The sequence below is a fragment of the Thermobia domestica genome, chromosome 2 (genome assembly GCF_964235325.1).
Source record: "Thermobia domestica chromosome 2, izTheDome1.hap1.1, whole genome shotgun sequence".
Lineage (NCBI taxonomy): Eukaryota > Metazoa > Arthropoda > Insecta > Zygentoma > Lepismatidae > Thermobia > Thermobia domestica.
In genome coordinates this window covers 4,352,927-4,369,118 of record NC_137455.1, presented here as the reverse complement: position 1 = coordinate 4,369,118, position 16,192 = coordinate 4,352,927, and the positions used below count along the sequence as shown (strand labels likewise).

Here is a 16,192-nt window from a genome sequence, read left to right as displayed (position 1 = left end):
ACATAGCCAGGCTGTTTGAAATCCCAGAAGTGGATAAGCGCCATGACGTGCAGTACTATGTAGAAATTGCTAGAAAGAACCATAAACGGAATGCTGCTGCACGAAAACGCAACTTTGACAAGTCACACCGTACTGTAGAGTACAAAGTGGGTGATCTTGTACTAACTAGAGTTTTCCCCAAGTCGGATGCTCTAGCAGGTGTATCGAAGAAGCTCTTGCTCTTGTACTCCGGACCATGGCAGATTGTCGCCGCCACTGGTCGTAACATGTACACACTAGGGGATCCAGCGACTAAAGAAGCGAAGATGACAAGGAATGCGTTTCTGTTGAAACCATACATCTCGAGAGAAGAGAAGAATCAAAGTGGTACTGGTACATAGAGAAGACACAACTCACACATATAAGCATCAATTACCGGAAGTGACAACTAGTGTATATAGTGTTAGTGTTGTGTATATTTCAGTGTGTTAGTGTAAGTGTATGTATTGGGATCTTATGTCATTTATGTTCAAGTAATTCAGGGAACACTGAATTCTCTTATTTAGCTTTGATTATTGATTTGCATTTATTATGTTTATTGTGTGTTAACATTGAATTTTTTTTTTTTACCTTGGATGTATTTTGTAACTCTAATGTTTCAGGAACAAAAATGTGCCCTCCGTATGATCTACGTCCTGTACTAGAAAGTACAGCACCTAGAATCATAGGGGGGAAATCATGTAGAGGGCCTATGCCCGTCTACATCATCTGCATATCAAAATGCAGATGAGGGGCACCTTTGCATATGTATATGTAAATATGATATTTTGTGGAATAATTATTTGCTTAGTATATGCCTATGCAGTGCATATTTATTTGATATTACTAGTAATGAAGTGAGAAACACCTAGCATAGTACGTAAATATTAATACAATATTGTGTTATATTGTATTTATTTCCTTGTGTTTTATTCCATTTATAGGACTTATATGATGTATTAATGTGTTGCATATAATTACCTCGTTGTTGCATTATGCATACCTAACAGGGGATTATGGAAGAAAATGAATAAAAAGCAGAGATGAAGAATTAATTAAATAAAAATGAGAAGATTCTATAAGAATCATATGGGTTTTCAGAACGCTGGATGAGAGCTAGAGCTAAGAGAAGTTTTTTTTTTTCTCCCGACTGACTGTCGCCTGTACTACAGGATGGGAGGTCTATCTCAACTCACCACGGAAAGAAATACCCAGAATTGAAACTAAATGAGTATCTTATACCCAGGAAGTAGCCTATAGTCTTCCTTTGGTGAATCTACACTGGGTTTGATACAGTGTGTTGGAACACGGAGTTCGTATTGTTTAAAATGCCATAAACTTTTTCACTTCTACATGTGAAAATTTTGGTTTCTATAGGTGTGAGTTCCTATGTCCCGAAGTTCAGCGTCTCTTCCTCCCCCCTTGTTTACCAAAAACCAGTAACCTGGCTAGCGAGCCTCTTGCTTGGTTCCCAACATGCAACACTAATTTAAAATTTTGTACTTTAATTTGACTTATTTTATGTGTTTATTATTAATATTTACGTACTAAGCTATACTCGTTCTTGGAAAGACCGTATAAAATTCTGTTATTTTTAACAACGTGTTTCCCCTTTCGAACAAGACACTTAGATCTTGTATTTGTGAAAATAAATTATTGTCGAAGATGTTTCCTTCAATCTCTCTCCAAGCAAGCATGGCTGCATTGGTAAGCAGACGATTTGAACGACGGCCACAGAAATTGGGTATACTGCTGCTTCTGAGGGAGATGACAGCCAATAAATTGTATAAATATGTAATCTTTGTATGTTTAACTTTATTTTAATGTATAATGTCATATGGTTCTATACTTTATTTGTTTGTAACTAGCAAAAGAAAACAAAAGTAGGCGGAAATCTGTCATAGTTTCTGCTGTACGCAAAAGCTTCCGTGTTGTCCGCTATCAGGAGTGGGGGCAGCATGTATCAGCCAAGGAAGGTGAAGTTGGATACGAATGGTGGCTGAAGAAGGGCATTGACACAGGAGACCACCCGCAATATTCGCTGCAAGGCATGAACCTTTTGTCAAAGGGTGCTGGGAGAAGCGAGTTTCTTCGTTTCCTGTGTTTGGCCAGAAAGATATACTCGTTTTCCTTGGAGAACGGGGTAGTTGAAGCTAGACTCGTGTGGTAACAAGAGATAGTTTTGCGGTGTAGTAGGAAGTCACCAAACTTCCTGTACTGAGTTCGAGACCCAGGACACGGTGTGAACAATTGTTCGGTTCCCCGGGATTTGTCCTGTGAACAACTGTATCGCGAGTGAGTTGTACAATAATTCTTCGAAACATGGAATAGTCCAGTGACAAATAGTGTGTCTCTTACACATATTTTAAGTAATACGTCAGATGTGTTTATCAATCTCAGTGATAATGGAAGTTCAAAATTTGAAGTTATTAAGTTAGCATGTCGTTTATTGCTCTGAGTGCTACAGTCACTCAGTAGAGCTCACCTAATTTGAAGCTCATTCGCAAATCCATTGTTAATATGGGACACCCATTTCGCCAAATATGGGAGAAAATTATATTCTAACATATCTCAAGTAGAGATATATAACCAAGGCCGGTAAAGCTATTACACCGTGCCTGTCCTTGGACATTTTAGCACAAGGCTGCAAATAATTAATTTGCTTGTCTTTAAATTTGGAGACAATATACTTTCTCTCTTTGAACGTCTGGTATACAGCTTAACCTATCTTCTGCTAGAACATTTTCGTATAGTGGAATGCCTATCTAGGAGGACACTGTGTTCAACTCACGTTCAATACTTATGAACGTCAAGTGAAGTTTGAACTGTGCTTCGGCATATTAAAATTCTTATCATGGTGTATCATTAAGCTGTGTTTGTTACCCACAATTATAGTGAATATGTTTCTCCGACAGTGAAATTACATCTCTCCTCTAACAAACAGTTAGAGACAAGAAACTAAAATGATGAGGAGATAAGTTATCTTGTAAATAATTATACATATTTTTTTTTTTTTTTTTAAGGTCAGACAGACCTTTTTAAATTTCCATTCAATCTGCGTTCTTTCTCATTCTCACTCATTTATTTTTTTTTAGTGTGATAAATTATTAAGTATTTCAAAATATCCAAGTAAAGTGTTTATGTGATAGTGCACTACCAAGGTGATAAGTAATTAGTGTATAAAGTGTGTTTTCATCGCATCTACCATGTTGAATGTTCCTGATCCCTCTGTCGGAAATAAATCTGTCAGCTCTTTCCAGAACATCTGTTTATTCAATTGCTGTAGGGTGAGTACCTGCACTAATCAGATCTTTGTTTCAGGAGTATGATTCAAGGAAACATTATCCCCTTGATGTTGTATGTTTGACCATCTCTCTGTATGGGGCTCAGAGAGAATTCTGCCCAAAAGAACCAGCCAACAGCCATGAATAGTGAGATCAATACAGGCTGCTACCTGTAAACTTTTAAAATAGATATTTTTTTTTTAACATAATTGAAACTCATAACTGACTCACTATTATAGCATCCGTGAGCATGGTTGTTGCGCAGATGCCCTGAGATCTGCTGTTCTATAGAAATACATAAATTTTGCTCTACCGACTTCAAAAGGGAGTGGTGGCCCTTACAGGAGAGAACCTTGATCTCCAAGAGGGAATAAATAACTTTCACCTATCTTGATATTTGCATTTTATGTAAATACTTCTGTTAATTAAATATTCCCAGCCACTCTCCTTAAATAATTTTTTTTTATATATTGTGTTGGTGTCGTTAGGTAAACAGTAGCTTCGGCTCTGGCCACCTAGCACCTCACAGTACATGGTCTCGAATTCTATACCAAGAGAATACACGCTTCACTTGTGTCTAGCAACTCAGCAAGGAGATGCTGACATTCTCGTCTTTTGCTTCAATACGAAGCATTTCTGTAGTTCACAAATTTTGCTTTTATTAAAAATCAGTCGAGATAGTAAAATCTCATGTTCCAACGGGACCGAAGTGGCTCAGTGGCAGAGCATTCACCTCTAGTGCATTGTGTTCTTGGTTCGATCCCAGCTTGCGCCACGTGAACTGATTTGCTTAGGATTCTTCCGTTTTCTCCCACTTTCTTCATTCCACCATTTCATTCATTTCTCATCATCACAGTCTCCTTTAGCCTAGCCGACATAATCGTGAGACGAAAAACTCAAAGATTTTATTTCATCTCAATTAAACTCTGCTGTGTCGTTTATACATTTCATTCATATCAGGATTACCATCATTACCGTGGTGGACAACATCGTGTCCGCGGGTTTTCTCGGTACACTCCCGTTTCCTCCCACTTTTCATTCAACCAATTCTTCCATCATTCACTTGCTTTAACTACCGTCTCTCTTAGCCTAAAGCGCATAATCGTAGGACGTTAAACTCAAAGATTTCATTTCATTCTCTCAACCATCATGACCTTGCCGTTCATTGCCTTTAGTTTTGTTAGAAACAAGGAAAAATTATAGCAAGCCAGTGTCTTTGATGCCATGATTGTAGTACATCGACAGGCACCAGGAACTTAGGGACTTGTCCTCTCTCCTCTGGTACGCTGAGGTTTGCGGATTCCTGAGAACCTTCGATGCTAAGCAAGTGAAGACCTAATCAACAGTTAAGAGAGCCTTCGACCCACACCTGAAGAAGCTAATGTTCGACTCCAGAGACGTTACCGCGGTGGCCCAATGGTAGAGCGTTCACCTCTGGTGCATGGGGTTTCTGGTTCTATTCCAGCTCGCGCCAAGTGAGCTTTTCGTGGACAAACGCCGTGTGCGTGGTTTTTCTTGGGGGTTCTACCGTTTCCTCCCACTTTCTGCATTCCACTATTTCATTCATTTCTCATCATCACCGCCTCCTTTAGTCTAGTTGGCATAACTGTAAGACGTAAAACTGACAGATTTCATTTCGTTTCGTTTCGTATCAGTTAATTGTTTTCCGATGCTTAACATCAGTATTGGAGAAAATACCTTCAAATTTAACTTGTGAACTAGAGACAGTAGCGCAGCACTCAATTCCCTCAGTGAGGGTGGAGAATATCTGCTTCAAGGTATGAGTTCTACAATTGATCACAATTGTTCAATAATATTGAGGTCTGGAAATCCGGATGGCCAGCGGAGAAACTGTAGTTCAACTCGATGTTCATGTAACCACGCCTCAACAGCTCCAACAGTGTAAAGTTGCGCATTGTCATGTTGGAAAGTTACGTTATTACCCAGAAATAACATCTGGAACATGCACGTGCTCACTTTAAATGTCACATAGCATGATCACTGGCAGTAATGCGTTTGGTGGCCGTAATTGGAGGACTCATAGGATATTAGGAAATTGCGACCAATAGCATCAAAGTGCCACCGCAATGTTCACGATAGGGAAGAAAGAGTTCTGAGCATATGTTTGTTTGGGTGTCATGCATGCGTAAACAGGGAATATTATTGAAAATAGGTTATTAAGGACAAATCAAGCCACATTACGCACTTCCAATCATTGGTTTTCCATTTTCATGTTCTCGCATTTTACACTGAAGCCTTATAGTCGGTGATAAGTAGTTTAAAAATTGCTATCCAGTTGGGGGTGTTCAGGTGTGCACTGGCCTGTATTGTCGCAATAGGCTGTTTCAGGTTCTGATAGAGTTCCGTGGTTACTTTTCCTTCATTCACTCTATTGTCATTGGCGACAATCACATCAATGTTGGGCGATCCTTATCACGAAATTCCTCTTCCGTCTACTGTTATTCTTCGCCGATGCTACTGAATCATGATCAGATCTGTACGCCTCATCATCCTTTGGTATTGGACACAGTGTGGCTTGTGACACAATAGTGGTCACTTTAGACAAACTTGCGCCAACTAACCGCGCACCCACAATTTGACCTCTTTGAACTCAGTTATTTTCCATTTTGAATCACCACCATCTGCCTGCTTTAAGACACGCTTTCGTACTACCTAACCTGACGTACTATAGCACTAACGGTACCCAGACGCTGTACACGTATCCCCAAACAACTATGGGTTTATCTCCCAAACATTTTACGTATTGCAAAGTGCAGATGTATCCATTATTTTGATAACCATCTATGTTTACGTTTTTGTTCTTGTTTTGAAGTTCAGCGTCCCGTTCAGCAGCGAGACTATATGAGAGGTGGACCTACAGCTTAATGTGAGTTCCTAACTACATGCTCCCGCAGGGAATCGAAGCCTGGTCTCCCGTGCCAAAGATTCGTACACTAATCACTTAGCAACGAGGGAGATCGTTTACGTTATTGTGTGTTGAAATAAAAATTCTGTTAAATATCTGAAACCTGGGTTCATCGTCCAGGAGGGAATCTCCTCCTCTAAACGTTCCTTCTGTATCCGCCAGTAGTTGCCTTCATATTAGCAAACTATAAGTTACAATAATATCATGAAAGAAAATCTAATGGACTTGTTATTATTGCGTGCAGAAATACAATTGCATTTTAGTATCAAATCGAGATACCATTAGCTCGGAAACTGTGGTAGTTGTTATTAACTTTGTTTGCAGTTACCTTTTGTATTATGTCTAAAATGCTTTGAAGGAAAAATGCTTAGGGAATGTTTGTTGTCGTTACAAAAGTGGTCATTTCTTTCCTGTTGATCGATAAAAATCGTCAGAGTATACAGATCTAAGTAAGTAGTATTAAAACAGTATTTTCACAATGTATCTACGCTGCACCATGACTTAAAGTTTTGCCACGTATCGCATTGTTATCAGATACAGACGGAGATACAGTAAGCGCATACCGTGTGGGGAGGAGAGATATTAACAATATTACGTAGTGCCATTTGAAACTAAGAAGGTGCATACCGATTTGGTAATACTGCATCTCTTACAGCATTGATAGTAATGCTTTTGGATAGCCTCAGGCACACACACAGAAATATTTTTTGGACGAGTCCAAGCTTTGAGTGTGTGTGTGTGGGGGGGATGTCCAATACTCCAAGCCTAATCTATGTAATATCGAACATGTATTATTCTGCATCCGAAAAGACGATTCGCATATGTAATTGTAAAATAATTCCACCCATATTTTCAGAAAGAAATACTACAATTAGATCTATATTGTTTCTATAAGAAAATGAAATGAATTCTTTGAGTTTTACGTCCAACGGTTATGCCGGTTAGGCTAAAGGAGACGGTGATGATGAGTAATGAATGAAATGGTGGAATGAAGAAAGTGGGAGGAAACGGAAGAACCCCGAGGAAACCCACGCACACGGTGTTTGTCCACCACAAAGTTCACTTGGCGGGGGCTGGGATCGAACCCGGGACCCCAAACACCAGAGGTGAACGCTCTACCACTGAGCCACCGCGGCCCCTGTTTCTATAAGAGAAAGAGTACAAATGAAGTGTAAGGTCAAATTTTCATGCTATATCAATTATTTCCCTATTAAACAAGTATAGTTGTATTGAAAAAGTGTGAGAAATAAACGATGAGTTAGGAAGTTTTTTTGGGGGGGGGGGATCCGGACCCAGTGAACCTCCTCCAATGGTGATTCCCTACTGTATGGTATAAAATTTCTTATAGATTGCTTAAATACGTTTGAAATTATTTGAAATGATCTTAAATTTTTACCATTGTATGTGTTCAATTTTCTCAGCTCCTTATCGTGCCATAAGTTCATTACGTAAGGCCATTGGCATTTACAACTTTGGGATATACAGTATTATACCTTCGGAAGAGCTATCAAAATCAATTTTCAGATTATGCAAAATCCATTTTACGATTGGGAAACATTCCTGTTTCCCGTTTGCTTGCTACTTGTAGCTTCGAACACATTCACAAATCTTTATTTTTGAAGAACCTTCGAGTCTGTTCACTTCGAACTTCCATATTTGTGTAGCACAGTCGCTTTTAATTGATCGAGAAGAAAAGGCGAGCTATTGAGAGAAAATAGAAAAGGCCACGAAGAAGAAACGACGAACTACAAAGAGAAATAGGAAAAAACAGTGAGAAAAAGTGCAAGCTACAGAGGGAAATGAGAAATGCCAAGAGAAAGAAAAGGCGAGCTTCAGAAAGAAATAGGAAAAGTCAGGAAGAGAGAAAGGTGAGCTACAGAGAGAAACAGGAAAAGTCAGGGGAAAGAAAAGGCGTGCTTCAGATAGAAATAGAAATAGTCAGGGAGAAGGAAAGACGAGCTACAGAGAGAAGTAGGAATTGTCAGGGGAAAGAAAAGGTGAGCTGGAGAAAGTAACAGGAAAAGTCAGGGCAAAGAAAAGGCAAGCTTGAGAAAGAAATACAAGAAGCCAGGGAGAAGAAAAGTCAAGCTAAAGAGACAGGAAGAATAAAAGATTAGCTACATATATAAATATGAGGAGTAGAGAGAAGGAAAGGCTAACTACATAGAGAAATAGGAAAACCTAGGGAGAAGCAAACGCGAGCAACAGTGTGAAATAAGAAAGAGCCAAGAAGAAGAAAAGGCGGAGGAGGAGAACGGTAGATAGAAATGTTGGCAATATGAGTAGACATAGTTTTACGAGTGCTGTACCTACAAAACCATCGACTCCGCCACTGACGATATAGTTTACTTTTCACCACTTACTTTATCAGCGATAGGATTCTCGTGTGCTCCTTGCCCTCCCGGGTGGTCTAGTTGTGAGCGCACGCGCCTTTGATAAACGGAGTCCCTAGTTCTATTCTTCGTTGAGACCATACAACACGTTCCGGTTATTTGGATTTGACCTTAAACTATAAACCACGTCTCATATTTCGGGCCGCGGTGGCTCAGTGGTAGAGCGTTCATCTCTGGTGTTTGGGGTCCCTGGTTCCATCCCATTTCTCGCCAAGTGAACTTTTGTGGTGGACAAACACCGTGTACGTGGGTTTTCTCGGGTTCTTCCGTTCCCTCCCACTTTATTCATACCACTGTTTCATTCATTTCTCATCATCACCGTCTCCTTTAAACTATCGGGCATAATCGTGGGACGTAAAACTGAAAGATTTTGTTTTTCCACATCTCATGTAGTGTCGTATTCAAAAGAAACCATAAAAATCATAAAACAAACCGTCTGGTTTGTTTATTATTCGTTATGTTTATTCGTCTGTTTTACTAACAATGGGGGAAGAAAAATGTAACCGCACATAGCATTGTATTGGAATAGACTTCTCTAGTGCATGTCAGTGTGTCAATGTTTTCCCACAATATATTATCTCGAAAGTTGTATCTAGAGTACACATTCAGTGATAACCGTGATCTGGTACACAACGTATATAGTTTCGTCCAGTAAACTTTTCCCTCCCCACATTCCTTGTATGTAAATATGGAAAAGGGTAATTATCATCGCCAGTGGTCATCCTGCATTGTGACAGCTATTTTTTGAATTATAGCGGAAGAGGGTGTTTGTTATAACAAAGCACGACACAGGAAATACCTTCTCCACTTTTATTAGCAGTCATTCAGTGTATTGTGGAATAAAGAAATAAAAGGCGCAAAGAGTGCATCATACAAAGACACAAAAGTTGATTTCCGTGGAACGTATATTTATTCAGGACAGGAGATACAAACAGTGCTATTAGTTACATGTTCGATATACAGGGTGTAACGTAAATGCATGTCCAAAAGTGACGAGGTGATTGTGGACATCCAAATAAGTAAAGATGTTCCTATAAACATGGGTCCAATGCCTCTTCGTTTCCGAGATACAGGGTGTTCAAATGTCGAGTCTCTGTAAGGCTTACTATGAGAAAGTGAATGGAAATGTTCAATATTACAGGAATAGTACAATTAAATGGGATTATACCTGTGCAAATACATTTACACTAACAGAGAGACTGAAACTAATCAACATTTGAGGTTATTGGGTTTTCAGTGTTCCCAACTTGGTACAAAGTATTATATTTTGAAATAGCACACGTTAGCATATGATTGCTGACATAAAAACATCCCTTCCGCTTCGTTTTAGAAAGACAAGGTGTCCAAGTGTGAAGTCAGTTAACAACTCACAATAGTAAACAACGGTTCAAAGATCACAACTATTACATGTCTCCCAAGATAAGTAATTAAAAAAGGTATTCGATTGAGGTTACAGCGTTCGTTTGTGCCACACATAAACTTCGGAAGACAGTGCCTTATGTTTAGGAACGTTTTGATATCAGCAATCATATGCCAATTTGTGGACGTCTAGTACTATTTGAAAACATAACACTTTGTATAGTCCGCAGCAAAAAACCTGCAACATGAGTTTGTAAGTTTATTGTGAAACTACGCCTAACAACGCAGGAATCAACATGAGGTCTAAGTGGCCCGAATCATGCCAGAAGAAACCTCGGCGTCCTCCCCTGCAAGCTTATTTTGGAGCAAAAGACATCGTCATTTCACAATAAACTTACATGCTCATGTCGCAGGTTTTTTGCTGCGGACTGTACCAAGTTGGAAACACTGAGAACCGAAGAACCTCAAATCTTGATTAGTTTCATTCTCTATGTTAGTGTAAATCAGGGTGGAAAAATCATGATTTTTTTTTTTTTAATCATTTTTGTTGATTTTTTTTATTTAAATCGATTTTTTTGATTTAAATCAAATCTTTCTCCTCGTATAATACAAGTCACGAACTGAAGAAAAAGCATTAGGAATTAGTATTAAATGTTAATTATGCCATTTAAGTGAAAGTATTGGGGTTGAATTTTGAATTATCCCCAATCGTTATCCCATATCAATCCCAAACAATGTTTCTTAACCCTTTTAAATTATGGCTCTTTTTAAAGGTAAATTATAGACTTTCAGTCAAGCAGCTACAGCATCATCCCTATTTATCCTAGGATCATAGTACATACATCACTCTCTTTAGAATAGAACAGCTTTTGAAACGGTAACATTCACATTTCCTTATCATGTCCCTGAAGCGGGAAATTTTGAGAATAATTAGCATTTTTTATTTTTTATTTTTTATTTTTGATCCCCTCTAGATTCCCCTGTGTTATCGCACAGATCTCAAAATCAACTGGGAAATACTAAGGGGAGTACTAAATGTGTGTACAAAATTTCAAGCTTCTGTCTTGAGTAGTAAGGGTGAGGAAACTATTTAACAATGAGCTAAGAACATTCCCACAATGCCCCAGATGACCCGGATGTAATATAAAAATTTCCTCAGACATCCCTATTTATCCTAGGATCATGATTTGTACATTATTCTCTTCAGAATAAAACAAATTTTCAAACGGTACCCTTCAGATGTCTCCATCATGTATCTGGGGCGGGTAAATCACGAAAAAAGGAATTTTCTGTTAAAAATATCTTTTTTTTTTTAAAAAAAAAAAAATTACCTCTGTGGACCCCTCCCCCTGTTTTGAGGCAGAGATCTGAAACAAATCTGAAAAATACTGAGGGGTACACTGAGTAAATGTGCAAAAATTTCAATCTTGTAGGTGCAAAAGTAAGCCCGCGAAAAATAATGTTCCTTAAATACCCCAGATTCCCGTATAAAACAGGATCTCGGGTAACAGTCTCCTGAGACATCCCTATTTATCCTAGGAGCATAGTACGTACATTATTTTCTTCAGAATACAAGAGCCTTTCAAGCGGTACCATTCATATGTCTCCATCTGAGGCGGAAAAATCACGAAAAAAGCTATTTTTGTTAAAAATAGCCTTTTTTCTCAAAACATTTCTGCCCCTCTGGACCCCGCTGTTTCCACGCAGAGATCTGAAAACATCTGAAAATTATAAAGGGGTGCACTGAACGAGTGTGCAAAATTTCAGTCTTCTGAATGCAAAATGTACCCTGCCAAATAATAATAATAATAATACGAATAACAAAAAATATATTTTTAAATTTATGACGTCATCACACACTATGCCTCAACGCAGAAATGCGTGAAAGCATATGTAACGTGTTCTAAAATGCCTCCAGTCTTGAAGAAAACGAAGTAAATAGCCTTATTGGTACTTTTTTAACTGAATAATGAAGATTCTACCCTATCACCTAAAAATAGGTGATATAATTTAAAAGGTAAAGCATTAAGGGAAAAGTACAGGAACGTTTATCAAAAACACACTTTTTTTCCACAAAAGTTACTGATATTTGGCAGGGGCCTATTTTTAAAAACTCAGACTAGCTTGCGGCATGAAATACATAAATTTCGCCTAAAGTTATAAAATTAACAACAAAAAAATAAAATAAAATAAAAATAAAAATAAATGGAGAGGGTGATAGGACCCCTCTAAATACGCCCTATTATTTGGGAGCAAACAAACAGACACGCACAAGAAAGAATTTTCGTCTTAAATATCGATGGTGATTTCCCCGTTGGAATAGTTAACGATTTTAAAACCCAAACCCAATGTTACTAAAAGAAGAAAGCAGGATTGCTCCTTAACCTGTTCAAAACGGGATTTTCCCTAATCATCCTCTAGATGACACTTGTTTTCATACTATACTGTACATTTGAGTCTCATTGTATTGTGATTATTAACTTGCATAATCGAAATAACAGAACACAAACGAGATTTTACTTATTTTCAATTGAAATTAATTTATTTTGGAATTCGATTTAAATCAACGATTTTTATTTAAAAAATCAAGTGATTTAAATCTTGATTTAAATCGTGATTTAAATCAGACTGATTTAAATCAATCCACCCTGGTGTAAATGTATATGAAAAGCCATAATTCCACTTGATTGTATTATTCCTGTAATATTGAACATTTCCATTCACTTTTCCATAGTGAGTCATTGGAGGGACTCGACATTTGAACACCCTGTATCTCGGAAACGAAGCGGCATCGGACCCATGTTTATGGGAATATTTTTTCTTGTTTGGATGTCTGCAATCACCTCGTCACTTTTGGACATGCAATTATTTTACACTCTGTATAGGAACTTCTAATGTATTAAGGCAAACTGTAACAGGAAGACTTGCACATCTTTTGTACCCTTGACTATGACAATTGTATATACATATTGAAGAAATAAGGATTTATGTTTCCGGGTTTTCGACATTATAGCCATGTTAGCTCCTTAAGGGGCACGATTCAAAACTAACCATTTTTCTTTTGCCCATTTTTCGTAAGTGAAAAGAGAGAATGAAATGTAACTTACCACAACAATAGATAATGTTATTCTACACCTGAAAATACGAATCAAAAATATTTTCAGTGTTGTCATCCATAGAAATTACAGTATGACCAGAATACGAATTTCCCAAAAATCTAGGTTAAGGCAGCGACTAGAAAAAGGAACTCAACAGTAATTGATGACTTATCATGTTGTCTTGGTTTCTTGTTAACTACTTTTTAAATAGTACTTTTATTTATTTTGAAATAAACAGTACAAAATAAATAATTATGTAATAAACAGTACAAAATAAATAGACCCTACAAATATTATTTAAAAAGTAGAACGTTTCCAATTTTATTATAAAAATAATCCTCTATAAAAATTTACAATTTACAAAGTTTCTTTGGTTATATACAAAATAAGTATTTCAAATGCAACGTAAAATGGCTTCGGATAATGAAGGTTCAAGTTAGATATGTACGGAACCCCTTTGCTCAAAGCAGCCTTCAGGGTGTATTATTAAAAAAGTTTCCTCTGTCCATAGCGCCTACGGAAGACGGTTTGTACGGAATATCCTTCTCTTAATTTGGCTATCAGATATCAAGTAAGATTAGGAACTCCCTGAAACAATGAGACCTTAGGAGCTGGTGTTGTCGGTTAGTTGATCACTCGTAAACTGCCAATTTGGTCCTCTCCTGGTTCTCTTTTATGGGTTACTTCTGGGCAATTCGTCCATCTTCGGATTCTACCGTGTTAACTTCGTGTCCTCCTGGTTTTTTTTTTTCTGTCTACGTCTGCTTGTAATCGTGTTTTACAGTTATAATATGTGCTCCAAGAAGTAATATACACTAAAAGGTAGGGATCGTTATGATATGTATGGTCTAACTTAATTATTGTATTAAACTAGTCAGCGTATGAGAGTTGAGTTGAGTTTGAGTTTAACGTCCCGTTCAGCAGCGAGACTATATGAGACGTGGACCTAACTGATTAACGTGGAATTCGAACCACATGAGCTCCTGCCGGGATAGTCAGCGTATTTGATAGCAAGATCATGGAAGTGCATAAGGTGTATATTAAACATAAGGAAACAGTAAAAGAAATGTGCGAAAAGATCTTTTCAGGAATACACATCCTACATTGGTTGTGAACAATAGCTACGAGAAATGTCTGGAGACTAAACAGATATTAAAGATTTTGTCGATTGGTGCTGCACACTGGACGGTGTCTCAGTGGTAGAGAGTCCATCCCTCGTGCTTGGGGTCTCTTGTTCGATCCCAGTTCGAGGCCAAGTAAGCTTTGTAGTAGAGAAACACCGTCTATGTGGGTTTTCTCGGGGTTCTCCCATTTCTTCATTCCACTATTTCATTTATTCCTATCATCACCGTCCCATTTGGCCTACACGACATAATCGTGGGACATAAAACTGAAATATTTTATTTAATTTTCACCAATATGCGAATGGTTAAGAGTAAGGAATAAACTTGGAAAGCGATTGCAGCTTTAAAAACCATCACCGGTTCTAACAGTCCATAACACCGTAAAAGGCACAAGAAAATAGAATAGTGGAGATCCTTCGTGTCTAAGTGGTTAGCGTACACGCCTCTGGCGTGGAAGACTCGGATTCGATTCCTGGCGGGAGCTCATGTGGTTAGGATTCCACGTTAAGCTCTAGCTCTACGTCTCATATAGCCTCGCTTCTGAAAGCGACGCTGAATAAAATAAAAAAATAAAATAGTCGTCAAAGTCACCCCCCGAACCCTTCATCTTTCTTTATTTTAAAATTTTATCATATTTGTTTTTCTCTCCAATAAGAAAAATGATAACTTTTTTATTTATAAAATGTTTGCATGGGAAGTCACAATTAGTTTACTTATTATATTTAGTTTATACTTTATGAAACATCTCCTCTAGCTATAGATGATGTCCAAAACACGTTTCCTTTGTTTATCAGAAAGATAAGAAAATCACCTGTTTACAGTCATTTTCGCTATCATTTGCGTTAATGAAATGTTAAAGAGGCTTTTTTTTTCCTTTTTATCTTTCCTTTCAACAGGCTCCTGACAGAATGAAAGAATATTGGAAATGATAGAACAAAACAAGAGTAGGCCTATAACTGAGAACCAAACTATATCTTTCCGTTTAACGTCCCACGCTTATGCCCTTTAGGCTGAAAGAGATAGATGATGAAGGCAATTGAAAGCTGATGCAAGAATTGGTGGAATGAGAAATTGGGAGGAAATGAAATGAAATCTTTAAGTTTTACGTCCCACGGTTATGCCGGTTAGGCTAAAGGAGACGGTGATGATGATAGATGAGTGAAATGGTGGAATGAAGAAAGTGGGAGGAAACGGGAGAACCACGAAAAAACCCCGAGCACTGTGTTTGTCCACCACAAAGTCCACACGGCGCGAGCTAGGATCGAACCAGGGACCTCACACACCAGAGATAAACGCTCTATCACTGAGTCACCATGCCGTTTCGTAAAGAAATAGCTATTTGCTTGGATTGGTGTTTAACGCCCTTTTTAGAAGCGCCACTAACATGAACGTACAGCTTAAGTGGCTCTCCTGTGTCATAGGCACTTAACGCTAAGCAAATAGCCACGAGAACTAGCTCTTTAAAAAATGAAATGAAATCTTTCAGTTTAACGTCCCTCGTTTATCCCCTTTAGGCTGAGGGAGAGGATGAATAAAACAAATAAATGATAATGGAAGAATTGGTGGAATGAAAAATTGAAAAAAAAAAACGGGAGTACCTCGAGAAAACCCACAAACACGGCGTTGTTAACCCCCTAACTTACTTGGCGGGAGACCGAACCAAGGACCCCACACACCAGAGACAAGTTGTCTACCACTCAGCCGTCGTGACCCCTAGCTCTTAAAAAAAAAAATAAAAAGAGCTAGCATGACTGGATATATTATGAGACATAGAAGAATCCTGGTAGTGACTATGAGCTGAATAGGAAAAGATGCACAGATGAAGGCCCTGATTAAAATATGTAGACTAAACAAGTAGTGTCACGTGTACACCACGTGGTGGAGTTTGGTTAGTAGGACGTGGTATTTTCTCAATTGATATTGAAACCGGAAATGGTAGAAGATTTTCCCACTTCTAATTATAGTAAAGAAATTAAAGGGCAGATAGAAC

General features: G+C 38.1%; 1 protein-coding gene across 3 annotated transcripts in view; it reads left to right on the top strand.

The window, feature by feature from the left end:
- The window catches only part of LOC145669882 (dipeptidase 1-like), a 262,183-nt gene that overhangs the window by 106,207 nt on the left and 139,784 nt on the right, over positions 1-16,192 (top strand). The window lies entirely within an intron of this gene.